Source organism: Parasteatoda tepidariorum, chromosome 1, assembly GCF_982258835.1.
Source record: "Parasteatoda tepidariorum strain Cologne lab strain chromosome 1, Ptep-v5.0, whole genome shotgun sequence".
Classification (NCBI taxonomy): Eukaryota; Metazoa; Arthropoda; class Arachnida; order Araneae; family Theridiidae; genus Parasteatoda; species Parasteatoda tepidariorum.
In genome coordinates, this window is record NC_141755.1 from 103,431,188 (window position 1) to 103,449,670 (window position 18,483).

The 18,483-nt window shown below is 26.1% G+C and overlaps 1 long non-coding RNA gene across 1 annotated transcript in view; it reads left to right on the plus strand.

Annotated features, from left to right (window-relative positions):
• The window catches only part of LOC147816660 (uncharacterized), a 59,947-nt gene that overhangs the window by 11,910 nt on the left and 29,554 nt on the right, over window positions 1-18,483 (plus strand). Inside the window, exons 4-6 of the long non-coding RNA XR_015435786.1 lie at window positions 3,772-3,829; window positions 10,156-10,293; window positions 11,757-11,813. This is a non-coding gene — a long non-coding RNA (uncharacterized LOC147816660). The remainder of the gene's footprint in view (window positions 1-3,771; window positions 3,830-10,155; window positions 10,294-11,756; window positions 11,814-18,483) is intronic.

Genomic DNA, 18,483 nt, shown 5'->3' on the forward strand with positions numbered 1-18,483 from the left:
AATAAAAAGCATAAGAAAAGTAACGCGTGAAATATAACTACGCGTAAAAGTAACATGTGCAAAAATTCGCTCGTGAAATTAATACATAAGTAAAGTAACGCATAAGGAAACAAAATGTAATGCATAAGAACAAAAATTAGCATTTAAAAGAAAGTAAAATATATGTGAATTGAGTATAAGGAGAAGCAAAGAGTAAAAATGATGCAAAAATTGGTTTAAAGTAACTTCTAAAAATATGCACCCAAAAGTAATGCATAAAAAAAAATTAAAGGAAGTTTTGACGAAAATAATGGAAAAAACTGTAAAGAGAATATTAACATGGGAAATAAGTAAAAAAAGTAAGGAGTAAAATATAACAACGCGTAAAAGTAAAACATGAAAAGTGACACATAAAAGTAGCTAATTAGAAAAGTACCCGCGTTTTTTCTAAAGGAAGTTTGCCGGAAAGAATGAAAACTTCAGCGCAAGTAAAGTAAAACTAAGTCAAAATAAAGTGATCGTGTAAATTATGAAAAATAAGTAGGGAAAATTTACCAATAAATAGATCTAATGAACAAAAAAAATTAACGCTTAAAATATAACGCATAGAAAAGAATTACGCAAAATAAAATATAATGTCTAAAAGTGAAAATAAGTCATAAGAAAAATAAAATGTCACGAAAAGTAACGTGCTAAGAGAGACAGAGTAACTCATAACGCACAAAGCAAAGAAGTAAAGCGAATGCACAAGAAAAATGAGTTAAAGTAACATATAAAGAAAGGTAGAGAATAAAATATCAAATAATATGTGTGTGTAAATTAAATCAGAAAAAAATAAAGAATGATAGAAGTATACGGTCAAATTATCACATAAAATATAATAAAATCACATTGACCAAGAAAATCATAAAATAAACGAAACATAGAATAAAAAGTGTGTAAACCTTGCATAAAATTAAGAAAAAATCTACAAATGAATATATTATGCGAATCATAAAATAAAGCTCAAAGTATATAATAATGCGTAAAGTATGTAATAAATTGTAAAATATATTGAAAAGAATTTGCGAAGAGAAGGCAGTAAAATAAAATATAATTGAAAGTAAAGCATAGTATAAAATAGAATATAAAGTAAAAGCGGATTGTGAATCATAAAATGTAAAATTTAGCGAAAAGTAAAAAATTTTTAAACTAAAAGTACTGTAAAATAAATCTTGTAAAGTATGTCATACTGTAAATTGAAGTATGAAGTAAAGATGTGACAAAGCTTAAAATAACGCATAAAATCAGTAAAAGATTTAAATAAAAAAAGTGAAATATTTTGCCGAAATAGTAATGTAAATTGGAAGATGAAGCAATACACGAGGAATAAACTACAGAGGCAAATATGGAGAATGCTTAGAACATAAAATGTAACGCAAAGTATTAAATATAAATTGAAGAGTAAAATGTATAGCACAAAGTGAAACACAAGGTATAACTTAAAACCTGAAGTATTAAGTGAAGGGTTTAAAAATTTAACGTAGAGTATAAAATAAAGATTAAAGTAAATTATCCAGTAACATACAGTAAAGTGTGAAGAAAACTAAAACGTAGCGTATAAAATTATGTATAAGGTAAAGCTTAAATTAAAAATAGAATAATGTAAAGCGAAGCGTAAAACATAGTCGTAAAGAATGAAGTATAGTTAATAAAAATAAAGAAGAAAGTTGTATGTGATGTAAAGAATAAAGTAAAACGTGAACTACAAAGTAAAGCGTAAAATTAAAGGAAAAGTATTGTAACGTAACATATAAAGTAAAATAAGAAATTTGAAAAGTAAAAAGTAAGAAGTGAAGCCTAAAGTATAAAAGGATTAAGCGCGAAATAAAAAAAAATTACTTTATTAACCACAGAATAAAGCTGCAAGTTGGAAGTATAATTCAAAGTATGATTAAGTAAAAGATAGTAAAAAGTAGTTTGGTAAATATAATATAGCAGAATAATGAAGTATAAAGTCAAAACATCAAGTAAACTAAGCATAAAAAAATTCAAGAAAAGCAGAAAGCGAAGAATAAATTAAAGCGTAAATATACAGAAAAGAAAAAAAGTTAATAAGATGAAACGTAACGTAAAAAATGTAAACAATAAAGCTAAAGCGTATAAAGTCAAGAAAAAGTATAAAGAAAGGTGTAAAATATAAATCACAAAGTAAATTCATTTATGTGTTAAATTGTTAGCTAAGTGAAACATAGTATAAAGTAAATTATTCTGTAATTTAAAGTATAAAGTAAATACTTACGCTAAGCTTTAAGCAACGTGTGCCATTAAAGCAGAACGTAAAATAAAAAGTAAAGCGTAAAAAAATAAGGTTGAGTATTAAGCAGAAAATGTTATGGGTAAAATATAAAAGCATAAAGAGTAAAATGTACAGAAGTGTGCAAAATATAAATTAACGATATAAAAAAGTAAAGTTAAAATGGTTTCTAAAATGTATGTCAAATTAGGTAAAAAGTGAATTAGTTAAAGCGTGTAAAAAATTGTGAAATATAATGTAAAATAATTTAAGTCGACGCTATTGAGTTAAGACCAAAGTAAAGTATCTAATAAATTAAATGTGCGTCAAAAAAAGTAAATTATAATTTAATATTAAGTGAAGTATGAAGTTAACGAAAGCGTGAAACATAAAAAAATAAAAATAGATCCCAATTGAGATATTTAAACAAGTAAAAGGCAGTGTAAAAGTCAGATAATAAAAGGTATATAAGGATCAGGTTTAAAACAACAGTGAGTTTAAAAACAACAGTGTAAGACAGGTAAACAATAAAAGTGAGAGAAGAGTTAAAACCCTAAAATGGCCGATGGTCCATACAGTAAAACCTACTGAAAAACAAATATAAAACCTTATAATAAAAATTTATACAGAGTGGAGTGGAGGTTATTTAAGATTATTTAGTGACAGCAGGTCTTTGAGTGATGTTTTAATTACTTCATTAATGATCATCTTTCATCCTTTACTTACAAATATTTGTTGCTCGATTATACTATCGAAGTCTTTTCGGAATGTTCGGAAGCGTGTACATTTATATAATAAGTGACTAATCGTTTGGATTTCATTGCAATTGGGGCATTTATCGTCTTTTTGAAAAAAGTTTCTTTGATACATACTGAACACTCAGTGCCCCGTTAAAAATTGATTGTAATAAAAGTTTGTCTGCAGTCTAGTTACCGATGATGTTTTTATAAATTTGTAAGTTTGCCTGCCTTTTTCGCTAACCCTCCACTCCTCTGCCCATTTTGTAAGAATAATTCTTCTAATTTCGGTTTTTGCTTGTTTTGGGGTTCCCAGACATTGGAGATCTACCGTAGCCGAACTAATGGCCCTGGATACCCACATGGTCTTTAACTCAATTTAATTTTATGTTAAGATTCCAATGTTTCTTTGATGAGGTTTGATGTAGGTTCCGGGTCAGCCAGGGCTCTAAAAATGGCTAAAATTTTTGAACTCTGAAACATATAAAAAAAAATTTTTGACCAAATTTTTTTCTTTCACCAAAATTTAATTTAAAATTTTTTCAAGCGCAATTTTTTCCAAATTTTAATTTTTTTTCTTTTAAAGGAACAGCTTGAAATTATTATAGGAAATGACTTGCGTAAGCATTGCTCGCATCCTGCCTGCCCCTTGTCAACAAATATAAGAAAATTCAAAAACCTCATCCCCGATATGTCCTTAAGTAATATTTGAACGGCCCCTATTATCGTGTTGCAAAGATATTTATGGAATTTTAATCAATAATGTGGTATTTTTTTCAGCTTTCAAAATGTTTGGGAAACATTAATCCAACCAAGAGAAATCATAGTTTTTTTTAAGGTAAGTCATAGGATTTAATAATCTTCGTGTGTTCCTTAAATGAAAATGCATTCAAGAATTAGCCTAAACATTATATTTGTCAAAAACTCTAACAATAAAATAATCGTTCTCATCAAAACGGTTTGACACCTTCTGATTAGGTTAAAAACCGCTTTTCTTCCGCGATACGAATTAATTGAAATGATTAATTTATCTTCTGCAAGCGTTCAAAATCTTGACGTAGACTGGCAAAAAATTGATTGAAATTTATTTAATAAATTATAGGGAACAATGTTAACTATCACGTCCTGATAGAAAACGGTGTTTTCTAATAACGAAAATAAAACCATCTGGAACTGAATCCTTTGTACTAAAAGTAAATAAATGTTTACTGAAATATCTCAAATAAGGTGTATTATCCAGTTAAAATAGTTTATGGGTAAATCTCAAAATTTAAAAACTTAAATTTGTTGAACTTAAGGTAAACCTTGTTCATTCTTGCTATGGAAGTGTTCTACTATGGAGAATAAGTGTACTAAAAATAAAGTAAAAGAGTAAAATTAGAAGTATGAAGTGTTAAGCAAAATTAAGATATTAAGTAAAGAAAAAATTAAATTAAAAAATAAAGGTCAAGTTTAAAAGTAAAGCGTAGTGTAATAGTAGAAAATATAGTGTAAAGTGTTAAATAATAAGTATAATATAATGTAACGCATGAAATAATGTAAGGCGTAAAATGTTAGCGTCACGTGTAAAGTAAAGCGTAAAGAAGTTTTAAATCAAAAAAATAAAATAAAGAGTGGAGTGTAAAGTAATGGATAAAGTTGAAAGTATAATGAAATTTAAAATATAGTAAAAAGAATGAGTAAAGTGTGCGTCAAAATGCATTGCGAAAGTAAACTAATAACTAAAATAAAAAGTATAGTCAAATCTGAAACAAAATTCGTGTAAAGTAAACCGCATATTATGAAGTAGATAGTAAAGAAAAATGTAGTAGAAAATAAATTATAGTGCAAATTAAATTATGCAGCAAACATGTATATATTAAGCTTAAATTAACGTGTAAAATGTTAGGTGTAAGGAGTAAAATATAAAATGAAAAAAAGCTAAAGCAATTAGTTAGAAGGTAAAGTAAATTGAAGCGTCAAAAATGAAGTAAAGCCTAAAACATAAAGTAAAAAATGTAAAGAATAAAAAAATAGTTAATATAAATATAGCACAAAGTTATTAGTAAAATGAGGAATATATTATAATAGAAAGAAAAGCGTTTAGTATGCAGTAAAGTTTAAAGAGAAAAATATAAAATATTGTATAAATTAAAACCTTAAGTATTGTATAAGGTAAAGTGAAGTATGCAGTACATCATCAAACTTATTGTTAAGTATAAAATAAAGAGTAATATATAAAGTCAAAAGCACTGTGTAGTAAAATATAAAATAAAAAGCGAAGTATTTTATAGAATAATTTAAAGCTTAACATTTCAAATAAAACGTAAAATAAGAAATTAGCGAAGTAAAAAGGAAAAGTAAAGCATAAAATATAAAGTGGAGCATAAAGTTAAGAGTGGTAAAATGCAAAGTATAAAAAAAAATATTAAGTAAACGGAAAGTCAGATGTATAGCAGAAAGTATAATCAAATGTAAAATGTAGTGAAAAGTAAAATGTGTAGTGAAGAAGATATCTAAATATATCAATAAATTATAAAGTGAAATTGTCAAGTAAACTAAGCATAAAGTAATGTTTCAAGTAAAGTATAATATTAAGTATAAACTGAAGGGTAAAATGTTTAATGCAGAAAAAGCGCATGAGATAAAACGTAACATAAAAATTGTAAGCTAAAAAACTAAAGAGTATAGTAAAATATAAAATAAAAGCGTAAAGAAATTTGCAAATAATAAAGTAAGAGCGTGAAAAAGGCGCACATTATAAAGTAATATGCATAGTAAGTTAAGCATAAAATTAAACATATTAGAGAAAAAAATTTTATGTTAAGTAAATACGTAAATTAAACTTTAAAAATACGTAAAATATAAAGTGTCAAGTAAAGAATAAAATATAAAGTAAAGGAAAAAGTGAAGCATAAGTTAAAGTTAAAAGTGTGAAACAAAGCAATTAAAAAGTTTAAAAAATATAGAGCGTAAAATAGGGTAAGGTGTGAAATACAAAGTTAAGTGTAAAACATAATGCATAAACTGAAGTATAAAGAATGTAAAGTATGAGATATAAAGTACCTAAAAAAGTGTATTAATAAAAGCATAAAGCGCGTAAAAGAAATTTCTAGAAAAATAAAGTAAAAGATATAGTATTCCACGGATGCCCCCTAACGGGAGCGGGACGGGGTGAAGCTTTGATATAGTATGCTTTAATTTACACCCTTTTTTTGAATAACTAATGCGGAAAAGTAAAAGAAAAGAAAAGTAACGCATAAAGTGTGGAGTAAAGCAAGACAGCATAATGAGCGTAAAAGCGTTAAAGTAACAAATTAGAAAACTAAACAAGAAAAAGTAACGCATAAGAAATGTAACCCGTATTTTACAATAATATAAAAAGAACGTGTATGCCGTGTAATTCATAAGAAAGGAATGCGTTACATTTGCGCGGTACATTTTTCTTTATAAAACAAATTTTTTTTTAAATGCACAAAATATAATATTGCTTGAGAGAAAAAATAATTCGTAAAAAAAATTAGTAAAATTAACGCGTAAGAAAATAAAACGTGTAAAAGTGAAAGGTAGCAAATGTAAACGCAAGAATGTAACTCATAATAAGAAGTAACTCTTAATTTACAACATCGTGTAAAAGGAACTCGTAGCAACGCAAAAAAAAAAAAAAAAATGCATAAGAAAAGTAACGCGTGAAATATAAATGCGAATAAGAGTAACGTGTGCAAAAATTAACTCGCGAAATTAATGCATAAGGAAATAAATGTAATGCATAAGAATAAAAATTAACTCACGAAGAAAATTGAAATAGAAAGTGAAATATGGGTAAATTGAGCATGAAGAGAAGTAAAGCGTATAAAGGATCAAAATTGCGTAAAAGTAAAGCTTAAAAATATACACGAAAAAGTAATGCGTAAGGTAAATATTTGTCGAAAATGTAATGCATAAGGTTTGGCGGAAATAATTTGAATAAGAAAAGAAAACTCTCAAACGTAACTCAGTAAGAGAAGTAACGAGTGAAATATAATAACGTGTAAAGATAATCATAAGAAAAGTGACACATAAAAGTAGCGAATTAGAAAAGTTTTACTAAATTAAGTTTGCCGAAAAGAATGAAAACTGCAGCACAAGAAAATTAAAAATAAGTATATATAAAAAAGTGATCCCGTGTACTGTAAAGAATAAAGAAAAATTAACGCCTAAATACAGCTATAATGTTACAGTTTATAACACACAAAAAATTAATAAAATATTCCGTGCGCGAAATAAAATATGTGTAGAAGTTAAAATAACTCGTAGGAAAAGTAAAATTACACGGGACGAAAAGTAACGCATAAAGATAGTAACATGTAAAGCATAGTATCTCTCTAAACACTAAACGCAAAAAAAAAAAAAAAAAAAAAAAATTGAAAGTAATTTGCAAGAAAAGCAAATGTGTTAACGAAACACATAAAGCATTACACACAAAAGTAGAGAATAAAATAATATGTGTGTGAAAATTAAAGCAGAAAATAAATAAAGCATGATAAAAGTAAACGTTAAAGTATCACATGAAATATAAATAAACTAAAACGTAAACTTTACACATAAGAAAAATGCAAGAAAATAAAGTAAGTGCATAAATGTAAAGTATAGATAAAAGCAAGCATAATACTTAAAGTAACATGCTTAAGAAATTCTTAAAGCAAAAGCAACGCATAAAAAATAAAACGCACAAAGAAAGAAAAGCAACGCTAAAAATATAACAATATGAAAGTGTAACGCGTGCGAAAATTAACGCATAAAATTAATACATAACCAAAAGACAAATATAATCATAAATATAAAAAGTAACGCATAAATAAAAGTAGGGTATAAAATAAAATGTGGGTAAACTGAAGCATACGGAATAGTAAAGCTTTAAAGTGGTGAAAAAATTCATTGCCGCCTAAATATAATGCGTAAAAATATGCATGAAACTGTAATGCACAAAAAAAAAGCGCTTTAAGAAAATCTAAGAAGGTTTCGCTGAACGAATCAAAACTACTCTACAAGAAAATTAAAATAACACATTAAAAAGCAATCGTGTAAAATTGAAAGAAAACTAACACATAAAATATAATGGATAAATAAATCAAGAAAAAAGAAAGGTAAGATTGATAATAAGAAAGCCTAAAAAAAAAATAAGTAAAACAACCGAATTATAAAGGTAAAAGCGTAACTAGTGAATAAGAAAAGTAAATGCGAAAATGTAACGCATAAAAAAATGTTACGTGTAATTTAATATAACGTATAAAAATCGTGCAAACGTGACGCGTAAAATAAAATATTTCGCGAAGCAAAAATGTAAAAGAAAATTGATCGAGTAAATGCAACGTATAAGTAAAGTGAAGCAAAAGAACAGTTAAGTGTAAAGTATAGTATAAAGAGTTTATTTTAAGCATGAGGGAAAGTAAAGCGTATAAGAAAAGTGAACGTCCGAAGAAACGTATAAAAGGCGAACGAATGAATGAAAAGTATTGCAAAATAAAAATTATAACGTAAAACAGAATTAAAGGTGCCAAATATAATAATGTAAAACTTGAACGATAAAGTAAAGGATTGTAACGTCACATATAAAGTAAATTGTAAAATAAGAAGTTTGAGAAGTAAAAAATAAAGCTAAGTGTAAAATAAGAAGTGAAGCCTAAAGCAAAAAAGGATTAAGTGCCAAGCAAAAAAATTGCTTTATTAAGCACAGAATAAAGCTTAAAGTCGCAAGTATAGTCCAAATTATGATCAAATGTAAAAGATAATAAAAAGTAGTTTGGTCAATATAATATAGCAGAATAATGAAGTATAAAGTCAAAGCGTCAAGTAAACTAAGCGCAAAAAAAAGTTTGAAGAAAAGTCGAATGGGAAGCATAAATTAAAGCGTAAATGTACAGTAAAGAAAAAAAAGCGAATAAGGTGAAACGTAACGTAAAAAGTATAAACAAGAACTAAAGCGTATAGTAGAATGTAAAGTCAAGCAAAAGTATAAAGAAAGAAGAATATGAAGTACAGCGTAAATTTATATATGTGTTAAATTGTAAGCAGAGTGAAACAAAGTATAAATTAAATTATACTGTAATTTAAAGTATAAATGAAGAAAGTAGATCAAAAGTAAAAGAAACCCGTAGCGAAATCAATGCACAAAGAAAAGTAACTCGTTAAACATAAATATTTCTTATAACACATAAGTCACTAATAAGTATTACACGTAGATAAAACGCTTGAAGAACAGTACCGCATAAAATATAGCGTCTAAAATCAAGCGTTAAAATACGCGTATATTCGGTAAATGTTACGAGTCAAAAAAAATTTCTATTACAATATAACGTGTAAAAGAAACACATAAGAAAAATAACGCTTATATAAAATAAACGCATTAAAGTGAAAGAAAGCGTAAAGTATAGTGTAACACAACACATGAAAGCAAACTATAAAAGCCGCGTATAAATAAAAGTAATACAAAAATGCAATGCATATAACGATTAAAAGTGAAGCACAAGAAAAACAAACGAGAAAAAGTAACACATAAGTAAAGTCCATGTAATGCATTATATAAAAGTAATACATAAAATATCGCAATAAATTTATTATGGATTTAAAGTTACGCATAAAAGATTAAATGCGTAAGCGCTGCGGATAAATCAATATAAAGTAAAATGTATGTAAATTATCACATCAATAAAAATAAACCGCAAAATAGATGCATGAAAGTAAACGCATAAAAGAACCGTATTATTACGAGAAAAAAAGTAAAATTATAAAAAGTAAATTCTTTGACACGTAACATAAGTTGTCCCACGTATAAAAATAGTGCATAAAAGTAACGACTTAAAAAAAGTAACGCACTAAGCGGGTAAAAGAAACACTTATATAAGTAATGCGTAAAACTTACTTACGCAGAAAAAAAGTAGATGCTTAAAAGTTCATGTCTTCTTTTTTTTAATGGTGGTATTTTCCTATTGAACTTGTTTTACAGTGTTTAATTTATTAAAACCGTTTTTACTATTATGTGTTCCTGTTCATTTTCTTCCTATCGTTTGTTTTTGAATGCTTCTTACATTTTATTTTAATTTTGAAACATTTAAATTTTCTAAGACTGCTTTCTATCTTTTGCGAAATTAATGATATTTAACAAACTATGCCATTTTTTTAATACAACATGTTTTCGTTTTTTAGGATAATTTTGCATAGCACTAGGATAGATAAGGATCCGTTTGGATGATTCAGTCACGGTTAATTGATGTAGAACTGCCGGACTTATTTGGAAGCGGATTTATAAAATTCAAAAAATTTCTGAGGTTTGAAGATTTTGCTGTAAGTAAAATATATTTGTTTCTTCTCATTTTTTCGATAACTGCACTTTTCAACACTTTATGTTAAAAATTAAATGTTGATAATATTTGCACTTAGAAACAATATATATATGCATGCTAAGTGCAAATATTATCAACATTTAATGTTGAGTGTTGAAAAGATAGCCCTTCAAAAGAAGAGGAAAAAAAAAATTCGGTTTTAAAGATAAATACTATATTCGCTGGATTTTATATTGGGAAAGTGAGCAATAAATTTTAGTTTAGTATTTTTAAAATAAAGCTGTTAAAACGTGGAACTTTTTTTTAAATTTTTTTTCAAAGCAACGTGGTTTCGAAAAATATTTAACAGCTGAAAATATTAATTATATGATTGCAATATTAAAATATTCAGTGTATTCACCACTGAACCAAGGCAGCAAATGTGGTAAAATATTTTAATTTGATACTTTTAAATAGAACCTTTTCTAAAATGTTTGGCTCCCTTATTATAGATAAAAGTAGCTGGGATGAAAATCGTGCAGACACCATTCAAACATTTCTTAAGTTAATAATATTGGATAAGCAATTAATACAATATAAACTTCTTAACTGCAATCTTTTCTGGTATTAAAATTTCTGAGTCTGCTATTTAACATTCAGATTTAACTCTCTTCATTTACGAATGAAAAGAAAACAATTATAAATTTCTAATTTTGATTGTTCCTTAAAATTCAAAATTATGCATTTCTAATTGTAATGATTAACATGCTTGATTTCTTTATAAATCTCTTCATAATAAACAACAAATATTTTAAACATCCAACATCTTTACAAATAACTTTAAACTCCTGAAACGGAAACATTTCTATTGATATGGAATCGTTCAAATAAAGCCTGTTTTTCAGTTTTAGTCTTCCTCTCTCTCCTTGTCAGCAAGAATAAGCAAACCGCATCGTCTGCTTACGTAAGAAAGTAACAACGCACTAACTAGTTCTACTTTTAAACTTTTCTCGAAGTAATTTAATTTTAGAATTTCATTTAATTAAATAATAGTAGATAAAAAGTATAGTAAATCAAAAAATAGTAGATATTTCAATTATTTTTTTAAAATATTGAAAAGAGCATTTTAAAAGAATATTTTTTTTTTTTCAAATGGCTAAACTTCGTAAAATCTGAAACACATAAAAACAATTTTTGTCCAAAATTTTCCCTTCTCCAAAATTTTTTTTGAAATTGTTTCAAGTGTAATTTTCTCCCAATTATAATTTTTTTCTTTTAAAAAATCAACTTGAAATTATTATGTTACTCAAATGACATACGTAAGTATTGCTTCCATCCTGCCTGCCCATTCGCCAACAATTATAAGCAAATTAAAAAATCTCATCCCCGCTATGACCTTAAGTAATGTTTGAACGGTTTGAGTAATGTTTATCGTGTTGCAAAAATATTTATTTAATTTTAATCAATATGTGGTATTTTTTTCAGCTTTCGAAATCTTTATGAAACATAAATCCAACCAAGAGGCGTCATAGTTTTTTAAAGGTAAGTCATATAAACACTCAAAGGATTTAATAATCACCCTATTCATGTTAATCAGCATTTATATAAATTACGCGAATTAAGAATTTATATAAAAGCGCAAAATATATAAAATAAAAAGCGAAAATGAAAATACATTCAAGAATTAGTGTAAATATTATATTTGTCGAAAGCTCAAGCAATAAAATAATCGTTTTCGTTCATAACTGTTCGACACTTTCTAATTAGGGTAAAACAAACTCTTCCTTTAACAAAAGGTTTTTATAAGGGGTGAAAATTCTCGATACATAATAAATTGAAACGATTAATTTAAAACTTAAATTTGCTGAACTACAGGTAATCCTTGTTTATTCTGCTAAGGTCCTAAAATACGGTAAAAATAAAATTATATATTGTAAAATAAACTCAATAATGTTTTTGTTCATAAACAGTTATGTCGATTTTGCTTTGTCATAACTTCTTTTTTTACTTAAAAAAATTCAATTAACGAATTAAAGATATAAATGTTTCATTAAATCGTTCTGATAATAAAAGGGGGTATTATCCAAATTAAAGGTGTAGTTAAGCATAAAATAAAATTTAGAAAAATTAAAATTTTGTAGAGTAATGCATTGAATATAAAGTTAAGCAAAGTGTAAAATTTAAAAAAAAAACCTATATGTTGTGTAAAGCGCAAAATATATAAAATAAAAAGTGAAATATTTAATTAAGAAATTTGAAAAGTAAAAAAAAAAGCGTAAAACAAAAATTAGAATTATATTAGAGAATAAGTATGGTACAAAGTTAAGTATCAGTTAAAGTAAAAGCGTAAAGTAAACTAAGCATAAATATTAGTGTTACGCTAAGAGAAAGATATAAAGTAAAGAAAAAATTAAATTAAAAAATAAAGTCAAGCGTAAAGTATAAAAGTTTAAAGAGTAAAGAATAGTAGAAAATATAATGTAAAGTGTTAAATAAAAAGTAAAATGTTAGCGTCGCATGTAAAGTAAAGCGTAAAGAAGTTTTGCAGCAAAAAAAGAGTGGAGCTTAATGTACAGTAATATAGTAAAAAGAAAAAGTAAAGTGCACGTCGAAATACTTTTCCAAAGTAAAGTAATAACTAAAGTAAACTAATTGCTAAAGTAAAAATTATAGTCAAATTTGAAACAAAATGCGTGTAAAGTCGAAAGTATTGTAAAGTAAACCTATAAAGTAGATAATAAAGAAGAATATAGTAGAAAATAATTTGTAGTTTAAATTAAATTATAAAGTGAATGTGAAGTGAATTAAGCTAATTAACGCTTAAAATCTAAAGTGGTAAGTAAAGAGTAAAATACAAAATGAAAAAAAAAGGTAAAGCAAAAAGTTAGAAGGTAAAGTAAATTACAGTGTCAAATATAAAGTAAAGCGTAAAACGTACAGTAAAAAAAATGTGTACTGACAAAAGTGTAATGAATAAAAATCAGTTAATATAAATGTAGCAGAACGTTATATTTAAATAAAGTATAAATAATAACAGAAAGAAAAGTGTTTAATATGAAGACAAGCTTAAAGAAAAATAATTTAATATTGTGTTAATTAAAAAGCTGATTATTGTTTAAGGTAAAATGAAACGTGGCTTTAAACTAAGCTTTAAAAAAACATTAAATATAAAGTAAAAAGTAAAGAAAATAAGTAGTTAAAGTTAAACAAAGTAAAGTGAAAGGTAAAAAAAAAGTAACTAAAGCAAAAAGCATAAAATTAAAATAAAGCGGAAAATTTTGAACAAAGTTTAAAATATATAATTATAAAAATTAAAATATAAAAGTGTAGAGAGAAAATATAAAGTATAGTGTAAAGTTATAGTAAAGCGTAAAATCTAAAGTAGAGTATAGCAAAATGCGTTTCCAGAAAAGTGAAATATGTATAAAATAAGGTAAAAAATGAATTAAAGTCTAAAATAAGAAAAAATTGTAGAGGATATGGTTAAATAACAAGTTAAGCTCTACTTAAAGTATATAAAAATGAATGATATTAAGATTAAAGTAAAGTTAAGAGAAAAGCCTAAATTAAATGTGTGTAAAAAAGGATATTTTAATGTCATTTGAAGTAAATAAAATATTGTATGTAAATAAAATATTGTGTATAGAAAACTAAACATATCTCAAACAAAACTAAATATAGTATAAAGAAAACTAAAGCGCAAAATATAAAATAACGCATTTGGAAAGTAAAACTACATGATATGAAAAACAACGCGTAAAAGATGGTAACTTGGAAAGCAGAGTATGTAATAAAACTACTAAAGTATGTACGATAAGTACGTAACACTAAAAAGTGTAATGATGTGTAAAAATGTAATAAAAAAAATTACCTGTGTAAACTAAAGCATAAAGTAAAATAATGTGAGAAAGTAAAATTATTGCATAAAAATGAAAACGTGTAAAACAAATATAAAATAGTAACGAGTCTTTAAGCATAAAGAAAAGTAACGCTTAAATGGTGAAGTAACACATAAGAAAAGAAAACGCGTTAAATATAGAAAAGCCTAAAGTAGAGGCGCAGAGCAACACGTAAAAATAAATGTAAGGCATAACGAAAAGCTACCTTCATAAATCGCAAAAGTAAATAAAATTCAGGCGTAAAGAAAAAGTAAAACATAAAAAATACGTTGTATAATTTAAGAAAAAAAACTCATACATGTAAAGTATAAAGAAAAAAAATTTTAAAGTAACGCGGAAAAGTAGAACTAGCGTATGTATAAAGTAAACGCATAAGATATAACGCGTGAAAGTAGTTGAAACTCGTAAGAAATGTAAATGTGTAAAAGAAAAGTTAACGATAAAGTAGCGTATAAAAAAGTAAATGAGTTAAAGTAACGCATAAAAAGTGATTGCATAAAAGAATAAGAGAAGTTAATCATAAAGAAATCTAACGCATAAAATATATTAACGAGTAGAAGTAACCAATAAGTAGAACTGACTCGTAAAATTTCATAAGCGTAAAATTAAGAAGACAAAGTAATTGATAAGAAAAATAAAATGCTTAAGAAATATAGCATAAAATATGCGCATAATAAAAGTAGATGCTTAAAAGTAACGTATTAAGAAAAGTATTCGCTTAGAAGTAACGAATAAAGAAATGTGTCGAGTAATAGGCATAAAAATCCTGAACACGTTCAAGTTGCCAGTAAGAAAAATAGAGAATGAAGAAAAATAACGCTTAATATACATACCCTCCAACTGCTACGGAATTTCCGTAGTTTCAGAAATCTTCTTTTCAGACGGTAGCAAAATTAATGTCTTAATATTTAAAAAAAAATTAATTTTTGCGTAACTTGTCCACTATTACTTAAAAAGTGCAGGCCATATGGCTAGATTCTTAAGTTCTGATAAAAGTTTTGTAAGAGATCCATTTGCTTTAAAAATTTCTACTTTGGTTCGCTACCACTAGAAAGAATTATTTTCAAAATCCTCATAAGTTGGAGGGTATGAATATATGATAGCATGTAAAAGCAATGCGTGAAAAAAAGCAAATCGTAATATATAATAACGAAAAAAAGTAAGGTATTCATAGAAATTATGCGCAAAAGCAACAAATAACCCATAAACGAATTAAATGCGTAAAGTAACTGCATAATAAAAGTTAAGGCGTAAAAATCATCACATAAAAATCAGGCATAAGAATAGTAAAGTGTCAAATATAAAGTATAGTAGTGCGTATTTTAAGCAAACGGAAAAAGCGTAAAAACGAATGAAACGCCTGAAAGTAACGCGCGAAAGAAAATCAAAGCATAAAAGATTATAAAGCGTAAAATATATATTAATGCGAAAAAGTAAAAGTGATACGCAAGAAAAATAAACTCGTTAAACTAATACATCAGGAAAAGCATATAAAATAAAAAGTATGTAAGCATAAAAGAAACGTCCTAGAATATTTGTAATTCATAATAAAAGTTATCATTTAAAGGTATTGCAAAAATAATTGTAAAAATCTGATTAGAAAGAAATATTACGCATAAAATATAAAAACGCATAAATTTAAATCGTAAAGTAAAAGTAACACATTTCAAAGTAAATGCTTAAATGTAACGTATAAAGAAATGCAAATATAGCGCGAATAAAGTAAAAACGTAAAATATAATTGCACGTAAAAATAACACATACGAAAAGTAAGTGCATAAAAGTTATGTATAAGAAAGAAGAATGAGAAAAAGAAATGTAACCCATGAAATATAATAACGCGTAAAAATAGTGTACAACCTGCTTACGTCTGAAAGTTAAAATAACGCTTGCGAAAAGTAAAATGAGAAATAACGCTTGCGATAAGTAAAGGCATTAAAAAAACCGACGTAAAACATATAATTAAAATTATTTAAAATAAAGCATAGTAAAAGTAACGAAGAAGAAACGAAAGAAAGGCTTGTTAAAGCAAAGCGTGAAAAAGTAATGCAAAAGAAAAAAATCCACAACAAAGGTTATCATAAAATATAAAGTAATAATTGTGCTATTTAAATCGCAGAAAAATAATGCGTGAGGAATAATAAGCAAGGAGTAACGCATAGAAACTCTGAAAAATAATAAGTAAGGAGTAACACATAAAAAAGTTAAGCGATATAAAAACGTGCAAGTGTAACTCATACATAGAACTAATGCATTAAAGAAACAAGTATAAGAAAAAGTAACACGTAAGCAAAATAAACGCGTGAAATTGCTGCATAATAAAAGTAAGTTCGTAAATGTAAGAAAGGAAAAGCAAAAAAGCAACGCATAATGGAAAGTCACTCTTAATTTACAACAACGTGGAACTCGTGTGCCACTTAAATAAAACGCATAAGAAAAGTAACGCGTGAAATATAACTACGCGTAAAAGTAACATGTGCAAAAATTCGCTCGTGAAATTAATACATAAGTAAAGTAACGCATAAGGAAACAAAATGTAATGCATAAGAACAAAAATTAGCATTTAAAAGAAAGTAAAATATATGTGAATTGAGTATAAGGAGAAGCAAAGAGTAAAAATGATGCAAAAATTGGTTTAAAGTAACTTCTAAAAATATGCACCCAAAAGTAATGCATAAAAAAAAATTAAAGGAAGTTTTGACGAAAATAATGGAAAAAACTGTAAAGAGAATATTAACATGGGAGATAGGTAAATTCTCAAAGGCAAGTTAGTAAGAAAAGTAAGGAGTAAAATATAACAACGCGTAAAAGTAAAACATGAAAAGTGACACATAAAAGTAGCTAATTAGAAAAGTACCCGCGTTTTTTCTAAAGGAAGTTTGCCGGAAAGAATGAAAACTTCAGCGCAAGTAAAGTAAAACTAAGTCAAAATAAAGTGATCGTGTAAATTATGAAAAATAAGTAGGGAAAATTTACCAATAAATAGATCTAATGAACAAAAAAAATTAACTCTTAAAATATAACGCATAGAAAAGAATTACGCAAAATAAAATATAATAAGTAAAAGTGAAAATAAGTCATAAGAAAAATAAAATGTCACGAAAAGTAACGTGCTAAGAGAGACAGAGTAACTCATAACGCACAAAGCAAAGAAGTAAAGCGAATGCACAAGAAAAATGAGTTAAAGTAACATATAAAGAAAGGTAGAGAATAAAATATCAAATAATATGTGTGTGTAAATTAAAGCAGAAAAAAAAATAAAGAATGATAGAAGTATACGGTCAAATTATCACATAAAATATAATAAAATCACATTGACCAAGAAAATCATAAAATAAACGAAACATAGAATAAAAAGTGTGTAAACCTTGCATAAAATTAAGAAAAAATCTACAAATGAATATATTATGCGAATCATAAAATAAAGCTCAAAGTATATAATAATGCGTAAAGTATGTAATAAATTGCAAAATATATTGAAAAGAATTTGTGAAGAGGAGGCAGTAAAATAAAATATAATTGAAAGTAAAGCATAGTATAAAATAGAACATAAAGTAAAAGCGGATTGTGAATCATAAAATGCAAAATTTAGCGAAAAGTAAAAAATTTTTAAACTAAAAGTACTGTAAAATAAATCTTGTAAAGTATGTCATACTGTAAATTGAAGTATGAAGTAAAGATGTGACAAAGCTTAAAATAACGCATAAAATCATTAAAAGATTTAAATAAAAAAAGTGAAATATTTTGCCGAAATAGTAATGTAAATTGGAAGATGAAGCAATACACGAGGAATAAACTACAGAGGCAAATATGGAGAATGCTTAGAACATAAAATGTAACGCAAAGTATTAAATATAAATTGAAGAGTAAAATGTATAGCACAAAGTGAAACACAAGGTATAACTTAAAACCTGAAGTATTAAGTGAAGGGTTTAAAAATTTAACGTAGAGTATAAAATAAAGATTAAAGTAAATTATCCAGTAACATCAAGTAAAGTGTGAAGAAAACTAAAACGTAGCGTATAAAATTATGTATAAGGTAAAGCTTAAATTAAAAATAGAATAATGTAAAGCGAAGCGTAAAACATAGTCGTAAAGAATGAAGTATAGTTAATAAAAATAAAGAAGAAAGTTGTATGTGATGTAAAGAATAAAGTAAAACGTGAACTACAAAGTAAAGCGTAAAATTAAAGGAAAAGTATTGTAACGTAACATATAAAGTAAAATAAGAAATTTGCAAAGTAAAAAATAAGAAGTGAAGACAAAATTATAAAAGGATTAAGCGCGAAATGAAAAAAAATTACTTTATTAAC